Source organism: Tursiops truncatus, chromosome 8 (genome assembly GCF_011762595.2).
Source record: "Tursiops truncatus isolate mTurTru1 chromosome 8, mTurTru1.mat.Y, whole genome shotgun sequence".
NCBI lineage: Eukaryota > Metazoa > Chordata > Mammalia > Artiodactyla > Delphinidae > Tursiops > Tursiops truncatus.
Window position 1 is genome coordinate 72,712,507 of NC_047041.1, and position 14,475 is coordinate 72,726,981.

Here is a 14,475-nt window from a genome sequence, read left to right on the forward strand (position 1 = left end):
GGAAGGCTAAGGATATTTTAGACATTAAAGATCTGGAGAAATATACCTTACATGCATTCTTCCTTTGGGAGAAATGAGGAAGACATAGAAATCAGAGCAAAGGTGTGCCAGTTATTAGCTAATTGCCCGTTAGCTGCAAACCTACACTTCTATACTCTGCTGTGTGATGCTGAGGCCAAGACTCTAAAAATCCCTTTCACCTTGGCCCGCTGGCCCCCTGTTAAGCTCTCTAATGGGGAGAGATTGCTAGAGGGCGACAGGAGGGCTGGAGAAGGGAGAAGGGACTTTCTCCTTCCTGTTGGATTCCTGTCTACTTGTGGTTCCTGAGAGCATCACACTGGCAACCCTTCACCCCACAGAAACAGCTCCTTCCTGTAGCAACAGTTGAGTCCAGTCTGCAGTTTTCTCAACACTTGCAGAAGCAACTTTTCTGGGCCCTTTAGAGATACCAGCACCAGCTATGTCACCTCCTTCACCCCCAGCACACGCAGTTAAAATAGCTGGCATGGTTTCTAAAGCCTGACTGATATACAGGGGATCCAACACAGGATAAAAAGTAAAAACTCCAAGGATGATAGTGAGAGGAGATTCCAGGGCAATAGCTATGCGTCAGACTGGTGGCTTGCTTGAACTGATAGCCCCAGTTCGTGACCTTCCTGTATCCATGTTCTTTGCAAAGTGACTTTTCAGATTCTTCCATCAAGACGTGGAGTCTATTTCTGTTCTCCTTGATTCTGGCCTTGTGACATGTTTGGCCAATAAAATATGATGGGAGTCATGGTGAGCCAGCTCCAATCCTAGCCTCAAGAAGCCTTGCATATTTCCTTTCTCTCTCTTGGATCCTTATTTCCATCATGAAGTCTTGTCTAACCTGCTGGAGGATAAGAGACCATGAGGCATGCCATCCAGTAGCCAGCTACCCATCCCCTCCCCAGGCACAGATGCAGTTAACTGCAGATGCCTGAGGAAGTCCTGCCGAGACCAGGAGGACCATCCAGCTGAATTCAGCCCCAAATGCCAACCTGCAGAATTGTGAGCTAAATAAATGATTGTTGTTTTTAACCACTAAATGCTTGGGCGATTTATTATGCAGAAACAGCTAACTGATCCACAGACTTAGAGAATAACCAGTCCACACCGGACCAGGAGGATTGAAGGCTCACAGATGGATGAATGCAAGAAGCAAAAGTGATATCATTAGGGAAGCTAATATGTTCTCTGGAGGGCAGTGGGGTGAGTTGGAGTAAAGGCTTGCAGCTGCTTCTTGTAAGCCTTGTAGAAACATTCAGTGTGACCTACGTATATGTATAACAGATAGAAATAAAATTCAAATTTAAAAAAAGGAACGGACTTTGTGGATTTCCTTCTGTAGTGAATGTCAACTCACGATCGTGGACTTGAATCCCAAGGCGTGGTTTCAGCAATCTTGTCTTTTCATGACTGCTGTTTTCACTAGTGGACATGCAGGCAATATTCATCAGTAGTACTCATCGTGCTGCTCGGGCCATCACTCCCAAATCCAATCATCATCTTTGATTCTACCTCCTAAATATGGCGGTCCACCTCTCTCCATTGCCATGCCCCTGCAAGAGCTCAGGACACCATCTCTCTCTTGGACCATTACAGCAGCTTCTGAACTAGTGTCCCTGCCTCTCTTCTTTCTTTCTTTTTTTTTTTTTTTTTTTTTGCGGTACACGGGCCTCTTACTGCTGTGGCCTCTCCCGTTGCGGAGCACAGGCTCTGGACGCGCAGGCCCAGTGGCCATGGCTCACGGGCTCAGCCGTTCCGCGGCACATGGGATCTTCCCGGACCAGGGCACGAACCCGCGTCCCCTGCATCGGCAGGCAGACTCTCAACCACTGCGCCACCAGGGAAGTGCCTCTCTTCTTTCTTGTTTCCTTCAAATAGTCTTCACTGAGCTTCCAGAATGATCTCTCTAAACAAGTCATCTCAGCCCATGGCCCTGTCTAAAATCCTTTATTGATTCCCCTTTGTCTACAGGACAAAGTGTAAACTCCTTAGGATGGCATACATGGCCCTTCTTGCTCTGGACTCTTGCCTTTCCAGATTCACCTCTTGCCAACTGTCAAGCTTGTCTCCAGCCTTACTGAGCCTCCTGCCACCCCTCATTTTTGTCATGCTCTGCTTTTCTGCCAAGTTTTTGCACATTGGATTCCCTCTGGCAGACTCTGTTGGCTGCCTACTCAAAACTCACTCTTTTATTTTTGCCTGCAGAATCCTAGAAATCCCTTGGTCTCAGGGAAGGTGAGCCTTAGCCCTAGTCTAGAGGTAGACATATACCCTAGTTCTGGGTAATTATTTGTAAGAGGAAGTCACTATGGAACATATGGAAAGTTTTTCCCTTCCTGATAAGAGGCAGGTATGCCAGTCAAAACTCTCAACCCCATGGTCCCCTAGCTTTCTTCCCCAGAACTCCTACTGTAGACCAGTAGGAGAAAGGAAAGGGATGCTGACTGGAACCCAGACTTCATAGAGCCTCTGCACCAATGCTAGAAACCAGTTACCACCAGACATTTTGTTATGTCAAGAAATAACTCCCTCTTTGTTTATGCCACTGTTCACTGGGCATTTCTTGAAGCTGAAAGCATTTATGCTGGACATTATCTACCTTCCCAAACTAAATCCTTCTCACCCTACAGGACTCAGCAAAGTCACTACCTAGACCAGACTTAAAAACTCTGTTCCCTAACCCTATGTACTAGAGCTTCTTTAAGTATTAACATAATGGCAAAAAACACCAGCTCTGAAGCCAGACTGTCTAGGTTCATAGCCTAGCTCTACTACCTACTAGTTGGTAACCTTGGACAAGTCATTTACCCTCTCTGTGCCTCAGTTTCCTATCTATTAAATGGGGTGTGAGACTATTACTAACCTCATCTAATTGTCGTAAGGGTTTATTGAGTTAATGTATGTAATGTACTTTGTATCTGGCTCCTGATAATCATTCAATGAATATTTGCTGTTGTTAATACAAGCTTCATCATTCTCTGTTACAATAGCCTAATAGTCCTGTCCCTGATAGATTAATGAATGAATTTCATTCATTGTATGAATAAGGTTAATGAATGCAGAGGTGCATCTGTCAAGTTTATTGCATTCCCAGGGATACCTGGCCTAGAGATACTGCCCACTAAATATTTACTGAATAGATAAACATATGTCACACAATGTGAACAGTATATGAAGAGTAAACCAAGTCAAACATTAACCCAGTTGGGATGGCTTTTTTCACATGAAGCCAGGGAAGGAGTTACAGATCAGCAACTTAGTGAGTTCTAGAAGGCTACTACAGGAAAAATTCCCATAGTTGGCTCAAAGGACAAATACCCATGTGCTCATAAAGCCCCTGGGTATCCAGCTTCACTCAATCAAGAAAAAAAATCACTAGATCAGCCAAGAGATACTCAACAGTCAGTGCTGGGCTGTAGCATTTTGCCTTGTCCTGGTCCAAATCTGGCCTTCTTGAGATGAAGCCTGTAATCAAAGGTAGAACGTAGGAGATAACAATGAATCAAAGCACCCTGATTCCAGATAATCGTTTCCCCAGTATCTTTCTTGTTTCAGTTTGAATTACAATGCTTTTTCTCTTGTCACTCACACTGTTAGCAGGGCAACTTCTACTCTCTGGACTTTCGGCTCATCCTTATTCTTCACTTGGGCTGGAACCTCATGACAAAGCTATTCTTTGTAGCGTGTGTGCGTGCTACATGTGCAAGCGTGTGTATTTGTGTAAAAGTAGAGAAGGGAAACCTAGCACAAGCATGATTGCATACAAATATTTTCTGGTGCGTGTGCAGTTTTATTCCCTCATGTCTGCTGACAAGTGACAGGGAAAATACTTGCTGGGTCTTCAGAAAGGCTTCTATTATTGCCCTTCATGATAATTTACTTTATCTCTTTCTTTTCCATTCACCTTGAGCCATTATGGCTTCTTTCTTTGCAGCTCAGTAATTGGAAAACTGGTTTACAAATCTACTTTTTCTTCACTAAAGGATTTTTTCCTCATCACACATAGAACCAAGGGAAAGAGAAGAGAAAGGGGGAAAAGAACACACTTTAGTGAGATCTAAAAGGATGAAAATTGAATTTATTTACTATTCCCACATATTATTTTTCAAGAAAAATGGGAAAAGGACACAGGAATTTGATACTTTGGATAACACAATGTTAAAGCCACACAAGGGATATATTTTTTAATGTATTTAAAAATATTTGTAGCCTCTGGATCAAAGACTTTAAACTACCTTTGTGGGAGGATGTCAGCTCCAGAGATCACTCCATAACAGAGAAATAACAATGACAATAATAATATTAACAACAGCTCACCTTGATTAAGGATTGTGCTAAGTACTTTATATATCATACTTCATTCACTCCCAGCAAACCCAGAGGTGGGTTCCATTATCACCTCATTTTCAAAAAAGGAAACTAAAGTTAAGAGAGGTTAAAAATAACTTACCTGAGGTCATGGAGCTAATACATGGAGAGGCTAAGACCTCAAACTAGGTCTGACTCCAAAGCCTACAATCTCAACCAGCCTGAGAATTTACATAGCATGCATGACCAGTATGGGAAGGGTTTCTGGACCCACCGCGAAACTACCTACATTTTGTCAGGGGTCTCCCATTCAAGTTCTTATGATTTGAGAAGCCTGGTTTTGATCAAAAGGGTAACCAAAGAGTGTAGGCAGGAGGTAAAAAGTACAGCTGGCACCTGTACTTTTGCTTGCTTGCTCCAGAAATATTTTTAAAGACTACGTAATTAGGCAGGTCTTTTTAATTTGCAAAAACAACCAAATCCCCTATACCTTTCCCGGAGCCCCTGTAAATGCAGAGAACCTCTGTGGAGGTAGACGGTGCAGTCAGACTGCTGGGAACATCACCCTCAACTGCCTCTCACTAGCTGTATGATCTTCTGCAGTTTCTTCACCTCCTTTTTCTTATCTGTAAAGTGAATATAATAATAGCATCTGCCTCAAGTCCTCCAATCTAAAGAAGCATCCACAAGCCTTGAAACCTAATGGAATTTGCCCCTTGGGTTTTGAAATTTTGCAAGGGTGACCTCTTTCTTCTTTACATTTTCTCCCTTTGGAATGGGAATGTTTGTAACTGCCCATCCCACCATTGTATTCTGGAAGCAGATAACTGGTTTTCTAATTTCATAGGTTCACAGGTAGAGGGGGATTTTGGCCTAGGATGTTATCCTACAGAGTCTCACCTCCGCTTGATTTAGATGATTTAAGTGATGAGATTTGGGACTTTTGAGCTGATATTTAGATGAGATTTTTGGACAGGTTGATGCTTTAATGGGTTGAAATTTGAGAGAATGTAGGGATGTGGTGAATGTATTTTGCCTGTGGGAGAGAAATGAATCTTTGGGGCCCAGAGGACAGGTAACAATAGGCTGAATAATGCTCCCCTACAAAAGATATCCCTGTCCCAGTTCCTGTAACCTATGAATGTTATCATATGATGAGAGAGAAAGAGAAAGAGAGAGCTTTGCTGATGTGATTAGGAATTTTGAGATGGTGAGATTATCCTGGATTATCCAGGTGGGACCTAAATGCCTTTTGTTTGTTTGTTTTTGTTAGAATTATCATTATTATGGGCATTGGAAGGCTTTCAGGAAATAGAACTTTGCAAGGGTCCTTCAGTAGGGGTCTGTGGATGTTCTGGGGTAAATTATAAATTCCCAGAATTTGTGTGTGAAATTTGGTGTGTATGTGCATCTAGTTAGTTGTTTATTCGTTTCCCAGGACAGCAGTAACATAGTATCGCAGGCTGGGTGGAAGAATCTGTTCCAAGCCTCCCTCTGGCCTGTGGATGGCTGTCTTCTCTACGTCTCTCACAGCATTGTCCCTCTATGTGTGTCTGTCTACGTGTCCAATTTCTCCTTTTTTCTAAAAAAAAGGGATTCATTTATTATTTATTTATTTTATTTTTGGCTGTGTGGGGTCTTAGTTGCGGTACACGCGATCTTTCGTTGAGGTGAGCGGGCTTCTCTCTAGTTGTAGTGTGCGAGTTTTCTCTTCTCTAGTTGTGGCATGCGGTCTCCAGGGTGCGTGGGCTCTGTAGTTGTGACACGTGGCTTCCAGAGTGCGAGGGCTCTGTAGTTTGAGGCACGCGGGCTCTAGTTGAGGCACGCAAGCTCAGTAGTTGTGGCGCGCAGGCTTAGTTGCCCCACGGCATGTGGGATCTTAGTTTCCTGACCAGGGATCAAACCCGTGCCCCCTGCATTGCAAAGTAGATTCTTTACCCCTGGACCACCAGGGAAGTCCCCAATTTCTCCTTTTTATAAGGACACAGGTCATATTGGACTAGGGCCACCCTCATTTTAACTTGATCGTCTCTGTTAAAGACTCTGTCTCCAAGTAAGACCGCATTCTGAGGTACTGAGGCTTAGGAGTCCAACATATTTGGTGGGGCGGGGAGCTTAACGATGTGGATGTTTCCAGAGCTTTCATCAGATCTCAAAGCATCCAGTACACACATTCATGCTTGCACAGGCACACATGCTCACAAAGATTAAAACCCTCAGAAAGGATGAAAGCCCAGAGAGTGGGCAGCAGGTAGTGAATGGTGGTGGGGAAAGACTTCCAGGCCCTTGGATTCTCATCTCAGTAGGCAGATGCCAGCTTTGCTAAGCAACATTAAACCGTGTTTTGAAGTAGGCAGTTTATTTGAAGGCAGTGCATGGAGTGGAGGAAGCACAGGCTGTAGAATGAGTCCAATCTGCCTTGACATCACCTAGGCTGTGTTTCTTCAGGGAACTCACTCAACCTCTCTGAGACTGTTTCTTGGTCTAAAAAATACCATGTACCCTAAGGCTATGGATATAAAGTACCAAACTCAGAGTCTGGATCCTAGCAAACATGCAAAGACCCGTTATCATTATGGGTGGGGTACAACTAATGAACAAATATGCTGCTCTGCCTCTGGAAGCCTAGCTCAACGGCAGCACAGAATAAAGGAGTAGTGGTGGTGACTCACGCTCTGCTTTCAATCTGAGACAGACCATGCTTGCCTCGTGTACGTGACTTTGGCAGGCTGGGCTGACAGATATGGCTTTCCAGAAAATGGCTCATTGGTCTTCCAGTAAGTCAAGGAGGCAAGGAATCCTTTAGTCGGTTGCATGGGCACTGCCTCAGTTTGACAAAAGACTTTTGCTCCCACCTGGGGCAGGCTCAGGTTGATGTTGTGTGGAATGTCCAGTGTGTTAGTTAGGGTAAAGGCTGAGCTGCTGTAACAAACAGCCCCAAATGTCATCAGCTTAAACCAGATAAGAACTTATTTGTCTTAATGTCATAGCAGAGAGATAAGAGGTGCTAGGTTGATAGGCTGCCCTGCCATTCTTAACATGTGGCTCTTCCTTGTAGGTACAAAGTGGTGGCTCTTCATCTCTTAACTAGCAGGGAGGGAGAGCATATGCTCAAGATTTTAAGAGAAGACCCTGAGGTCACACATCATCAGCTTATGTCCTATTTGGCCAGAAGTTAGTGACAAGGGCTCATCGAGCTGTAAGAAAGGCTTGGATGCATCATTGTTAACAGGGTTGCCATGTGCCCAGCTAAACTTAATTATTATGGGAAAAGAAGAGAACTAAGAGTGGGGACTACAGCTAGCAGATTGCCTTATCTGGCTCATGGCATCTTTTTCTCATTCTGGGACTGTCCCTTCCTTAGGTAAGTGACCTTGATTATGCTCCTCTTTAAGAAACACCCTCCTCCTGCAACACACACACACACACACCCCTGTATGATTCAGCCCAGATGTGTGGGTATCAGGCCCATGAATATTGGAATATAGAGGTTCAAGCTCCCGTGATTGCATGGTATTTTACAGCCACCTAGCTCTCTCCGTTCCATTATCTTATTTGATCTTCACCTCAGCTTTGAGAGTTAGGCACAGCAAGATTTATTATCTCCTTACAACTGCAGAAAGTGAGTCTCAGAGAAGCTAGTAAATTATCCAAGCCTGCACAATTCACTGGTTCTAGACTCAAGGTATCTGATACCTAATTTAGAGCATATCCATCTACAGCCAGGGAAAAAGATGGGAAATTGGAACTCAGTTCAATTGGAACAAATTCATTCATTCTTATTAGTGATTCTAGGGGAGTGATGATTGAAAGTAGTTGAAAAACAAGAGAGAAAGTTTACCTTTCTCAGGCATCTTTACACCTCCTGATACCTCTCTTCTGACAGCTCCCAGGTCCAGAATCATCATGTTCTCTTCTGGCAGCATGCATTTGTCTACTGTTGGGGGCCTCCACTACAATAGCTTATGGTACAACACTGTCTATCTACTCCTATCTTTGCTAACTAGGGTTTTCCTTTAAGGATACTTCATGTGTCAACTAGGCGTAAGGAGGAAAGCCATATAATAAAGTTTATACCAGGATGTAAATGTGTAATTAGTTGTTCTAGGAGCATGTGAAATTAAAAAAAACTTGGTTATGATACTAAATGGACTTAGAATTGGTGGAATTTCAGGGGGGTTGGTGGCCAAGTAAAGATGGTTGAGTTTGGGAGGTTCTTTTGACATAAGGCCCCAAATCTTTGCCTGGCAGGAAAGTCTGCCTTAAAATAAGGTTAAGGGATCACAGCAACACATTATCATTAATTAAGCACCTACTATGTCTCTGGCTCTCTCCTGGGCATATTACCTGCATGACCTAATTCAAGTCTATAACAATGCTGTCAGTAAGGTGTGATGGTCCTTATTTTACAGACGATAAGAGTAAGAGCTGCTATTTTGTTTAGCATTTACTACGTGTAAGTTAAGATATGAGGTTTTGTAAGATTAAATACATTGACCAAGGTCAAATACCTAGTAATAAGAACTAGAATTCAAACCCCAAGCCCTATGACTCCAAAATTGGTACTCTTTTTAACATTGCTTCCTCTGATGCCTGCAATTCTACCACTAACACTTTTTCCTCTGGGAAGAGAGGCTACTGGGGATTTTGTATATTCATCTTCCCAGTCCACTTTTTTTTTTTTTAATTTGGTTGTGCCAGGTCTTAGTTGTGGCAGGCAGGCTCCTTAGTTGTGGCTCGCCTGCTTCTTAGTTGTGGTATGTGTGCTTCTTAGTTGCTGCCGGTAGGCTCCTTAGTTGCAGCTTGCGAGCTCCTTAGTTGCGACTCACCAGCTCCTTAGTTGCGGCATGTGAACTCTTAGTTGTGGCATGCATGTGGGATCTAGTTCCCCGACCAGGGATTGAACCTGGGCCCCCTGAATTGGGAGCTCGGAGTCTTAACCACTGCACCACCAGAGAAGTCCCCCCAGTCCACTTTTAATCAAATAATTTAGCACAAAAAATTTTAAATATATTGACTGATATATTTGATATATTTCTACAATATATTCATATGAAGTGTTCACTATATATTGAAGTGATTACATATTATTAAGAAAAAAGTGAAAGTATACATAGATGGCATGTTTCCAGTTTGGAAGGAAAAATGTATAAATAGATATAATCTGGGGCTTTCCTGGTGGCACAGTGGTTAAGAATCCGCCTGCCAATGCAGGAGACACGGGTTCGAGCCCTGGTCTGGGAAGATCTCACATGCTGCAGAGCAACTAAGCCCATGCACCACAACTACTGAGCCCACGCACCACAGCTACTGAGCCTGCACACCTAGAGCCTGTGCTCCGCGACAGGAGAAGCCACTGCAATAAGAAGCCGCGTACCGCAACAAAGAGTAGCCCCCGCTCGCCACAACTAGAGAAACCCTGCATGCGGCAATGAAGACCCAATGCAGCCAAAAATAAATAAATAAAATTTTAAAAATAGATATAATCTGGAAGGATATTTACCAAAACATTCAATGGTTATAACCCTATAACAGAATTAAAGTTTGGAAGTGAATATCTTTTATAATTATGATGATGTCCATCATCTCTCCTGCACATATTCTGATATCTGTAATTGACTACCTCCCCCTTTGCTTTGGGAAATTTCTTCCCCCTCCACGTGCTTTGGATGGAGCTTCCACTCATGGCACGCTGCCCCACTGTGCCTAAGAAATGGACACAAGCCTGGACCAATCAGTGTCCTGTGTGATTGGTCTCAGTGGGGAACAAGCTAAGGTGCCGTTATGATGCCCCATCCACACTGATTTGTCCCATCTGAGTCTGTCGGCAGTAGTGCTGGAGAATTTCTGGGGTACTGACAGCTTCCCACCTCAGACATCCATGTCTCTCTGTTTCTCTGTCTGAGAGTTTTTCCCAGTGCTATAGAAACTTGCCAGCCCAAGTGCAGAGTGCTCACAAGAGCTGGGGATTAACACCCTCAGGGATCATTCTCAGCCAATTAGGGATGGGAGTCTGTGGACAAATCACCTTCTGGCTTCCCTGTCCCCTGGTGGGAGAATTCTGACTTGTGTTCCACGTGTTGCCTCTGAGGGACCCCGCAGGCCTGAACTCCAGTTGCCCACAGTGGAATCTCACTCACTAACACTATGTTGACTCTTCTCCCATCTGTTGAGCTTCCCTTGCTCCCTCACCTGTTTTCCCTGGTACCCTTTCCCAAATACTCTACCTGCATCAAAGGCCTTGTCTCAGGGTCTGGCCCTTTCCCCAGACTTCCCAAACTCAGGTAGAGATGTAGCTATCTCTTTCCGCTTGCATGATAATCCATGAGCATTAAGCCCAGAATTCTGGTGGCATGACTTCTACAACATGAGAGTCTGAAAACATGAGACAGATGGACCAACAGAGTCCAAGACTCAGAGAGAGGGTCCTCATGCTGTGGGCATCCTGGGATCCAGCCCACCTTGAGGTCAGCTCCCCTCTGACCCTGATCTAGCCATTACTTGTTACCTTGAGCTTCAGCTAGTGTTGAATTGGGTTTCTGTCCCTTGCAAGCAAAAGAGTTCTGGTAGGATGATGTTTATTTTTTTTGCTTATGTTTTTCTCTAATGTAATATACAGAAACTTTTTAATGCAAAAAATATGGCAGAATAGGGCAGCTCCCTGGTGGTCCAGTGGTTAGGATTCCGCTCTTCCACTGCTGTGGTCCGGGTTCCATCCCTGGTCAGGGAACTGAGATCCTGCAAACTGTACGGTGCAGGGGGGAAGAAAAAGGCAGAATGACATTCTAAAGGGAAAAAAAAACCCACTGCAAATGTCATTGACATTGTCACATAAATAGCGCATGTGGGTGCACAGTTCACCTTCCTCTCTTAGTATCAGTGAAACCAGGCCTTCCTGAAACAATGGATTCATTGAACCATGAGTCTCCACAGGCAATCACACTCCCCAAATGCTCCCACGGTGCTGAATGACAGAGGGTGTTTCCTTTGTCAGCTCTACCAATCGCCCCGACTCTTAGAATGATTTGGATGAGGCTTCACATTTGGCCCCAAAGCTGTGCCCAAGTTAATGACTTGGAAAAACATATCATCATCCATGTAATCTGCAGAAACCAGAGAGAGCCCTGCATCACGCATTTCCACTGCAGAGGAAGCATTCGCAAATCCTGCACATTTTAACGATGTTTATATTATTTCTCACAACTATTTAGTTAAATGCTGTATAAACAGATGGGCTTATTTGTTTGGTCCTAATAGTTACAAAATTTGAATATTGTGCATATTGACAATTACAAATATTTGTATTTGCCAAGTAATATTCTTTCCATTTAAAAATTCCTTTATGCTAAAGAGAAAGCTGGTTTAGTCTTTATAGAAACGTACTATGGCTTTATGTTTCCATGGCCTTTCTATAACCAGAGGTATTCACAGATTGCTGGGTATCACTGGGAAGAGGAATGGAAATAAACCACAGAACACTGTCACGCTGTACTCAGAGCTTGGTTACATCTTCATACACAGCTCCATTCTATGTCTTGAGGCAAACATCAACAAAACAAAACTGGTGCAAATAAGATGGCTCTAATTCTCAAAAATGTGCAATTTCTTTATAATTCCATGTTTAGGAATTTGCACTAAGAATCCAAATTACAGATGTGAGCAAAGATATATATGGATAGATATGTAATGCAGTAGTATTTATAATAAATATTGGAAACAATTCAAATGTAAAATAATTATTAAATTGTGGTGTATTCATATCATGAAAATCTGTGCAACAATTAAAAACAATAATGTAGATTTCATGGCAGTGGGGCAGAGCTATTTCAACAATATAAGTGAAAAAAGGCAGATTACAAAAGACTATGGGGACTTACCTGGTGGTGCAGTGGTTAAGAATCTGCCTGCCAATGCAGGGGATGTGGGTTCGAGCCCTGGTCTGGGATGATCCCACATGCCGCAGAGCAACTAAGCCCGTGCGCCACAACTACTGAGCCCGCGTGCCATAGCTACTGAAGCCTGTGTGCCTAGAGCCTGTGCTCCACAAGAGAAGCCACCACAATGAGAAGCCTGTGCACCACAATGAAGAGTAGACCCCGCTCTCCACAACTAGAGAAAGCCCGTGGGCAGCAACAAAGACCCAAGGTAGCCAAAAATAAATTTTAAAAAAAGACTATGAACAGCATGATCTCAATTTTATAAAAACAAAAACCATACCTTTATACACATGAAAGTCTAGAAGGTCTTACATCAAAATATTAATAGGATATATTTGGGGGTGTTGGGAATATATAATTGTATGTTCTTCTTTGGGCTTTTCCAAATTTTCTGTAATGAGCATGTATTGTCTTTATAATCAGAAAAACAAAATGAAAAAGAATAAAAAGGCAGAGTAATATGATTTAGAGAATGCAGTAAGGTGACATAAGAAACCAAGAGGTTATTCTATGACTTTTAAGTCACTCATTCAAAATACTAAGGGCCTACTGTATGTCAGTACGAGTAGAAATACAGAGGCTTTAAAAAAATCAAGTTCTTCTGCCTTTGAAGGCTTCACAATTTAGAACAGCACTGTCCAGTAGAATGTTCTGGAATGATGTAAATGTTCAGTGCAAGTAGCTATTGGGTAGTTAGTATGACTGAGGTATGGAATCTTACATTTGATTTTAATTAATTTAATCGTATGTAGCCGCATGTGGCTAGTGGCTTCTATAGAAGAAAAGGCACACTTGGAAATAATTATACTACACTAGTGCTAGAGAAGCATGGAGCGTGGAGCTATTAACTCCGTTCAGAAAAAGCCTCTGAGAGGAGATATTTGGGCAATGAGTCTACAGGTGTAGTTAGGAATTCACTCTGTAGGGAGGAGAATTTCAGGCAAAGTATACCGCAGATGCAAAGGCAGAGTCATGACTGTGCCTGGCCTTTTTAAGCAAGACAGAAAACAAAAAGCAAAGCAAACAAAAAAGGATACCAGAGAAAGCTCAGAAAACAGAAAAGGACACCAGAAAAAGCTCATGACCCATCAAGAAAGATGGGGAGAATGAAATTTGGCCAACAAATCCAGTCATATTAAGCTCTCGAGGAAGGAGTCATTTTGTTACATTGCTAGCGGAATAGTGTTAATCAAACCCACTAAAACCCACTGTCTCACGGTAGGAAGAGCTCTTACTCTGTGCCAAGCACTGTACTAGACGCTTTCAAATGCTTAATCTCATTTAATTACGACAGAAGCCCTATTTTACTGAAAAAGAAAGCGAGGCTCAGAGAAGTAGCTGCCCAAGAACACACAGCTAGTAACTGAACTTGGATTCAAACCCCTGAGTCGTCTAATTCTAAAGCCCTATTTTCACCATATCACGTTACCCCCACCTAGGAATGTGTTTAGATGGAACATAGAAACACTCTGCAATGGAATGCAAACCCTAAGAGATTATTTTTAAACATATCATGGGTCATTTCTAAGCTCTCATGGCTCTAATGGTGACATCCCGGGGACAACTACCATCATGATCAACGAACTCTGGGTTGTCTATCAAAGATAGTAGACTGAGCTGGACTCTTCCAGGTCGTTGTTTGATATGACCTCATGCTGTAGTGAATGCTGTAGATTACTAGAGCTAACAGTACCAAATTTGGTGCCAATGTCCATGGCCCCCTAAGCCCAATTTACAACAGCACCACCAAATGACAAAATCATAAGGCCCAGAAACCTACCTATGCTGCCTGGCAGCTCCCACTCATGTGAAAGATCTCGAATTTTCAGTGTCCCACTTTCTGGACCACTGTCCTCACCATCGTGTCTTTCTGTACCTTGCTCAGATTTGACTCGGTAGCCTTGAGTTAACTCCATCAGCTGCCTATACAGTAAAGCTTCCCAACATCTATTCTGCTCTACTTGTGGGAATTCCTGCTAGGTTTGCATGACATTGAACTCACATTTTTTCCTCCGCTAACTAGGACAGCAACAGAAGGCCAAGGGAAACAGGGACATTCAAGAAACAAAAAAAAGACTCTTCTTTGCTAACATTTAATAAAATGTCAATTCTCTTGTACCCCATGTATTAGAAATCTTCTGTTTCTAATAATGAATATATTTGGGACCTGATCTCTCTTTCAAGGATGGTTTCCCCAACT

General features: G+C 43.0%; 1 long non-coding RNA gene across 2 annotated transcripts in view; it reads left to right on the forward strand.

Annotated features, from left to right (window-relative positions):
* Nucleotides 1-14,475, forward strand: part of LOC109552252 (uncharacterized) — a 36,155-nt gene that overhangs the window by 17,293 nt on the left and 4,387 nt on the right. The window contains exon 3 of one of the 2 annotated variants that reach the window (XR_012333485.1): nucleotides 1,094-1,643. The exons of the other annotated variant lie outside the window; for it this stretch is intronic. This is a non-coding gene — a long non-coding RNA (uncharacterized lncRNA). Of the gene's footprint in view, nucleotides 1-1,093; nucleotides 1,644-14,475 lie in introns of those variants that run through there. 2 annotated transcript variants of the gene reach the window in all.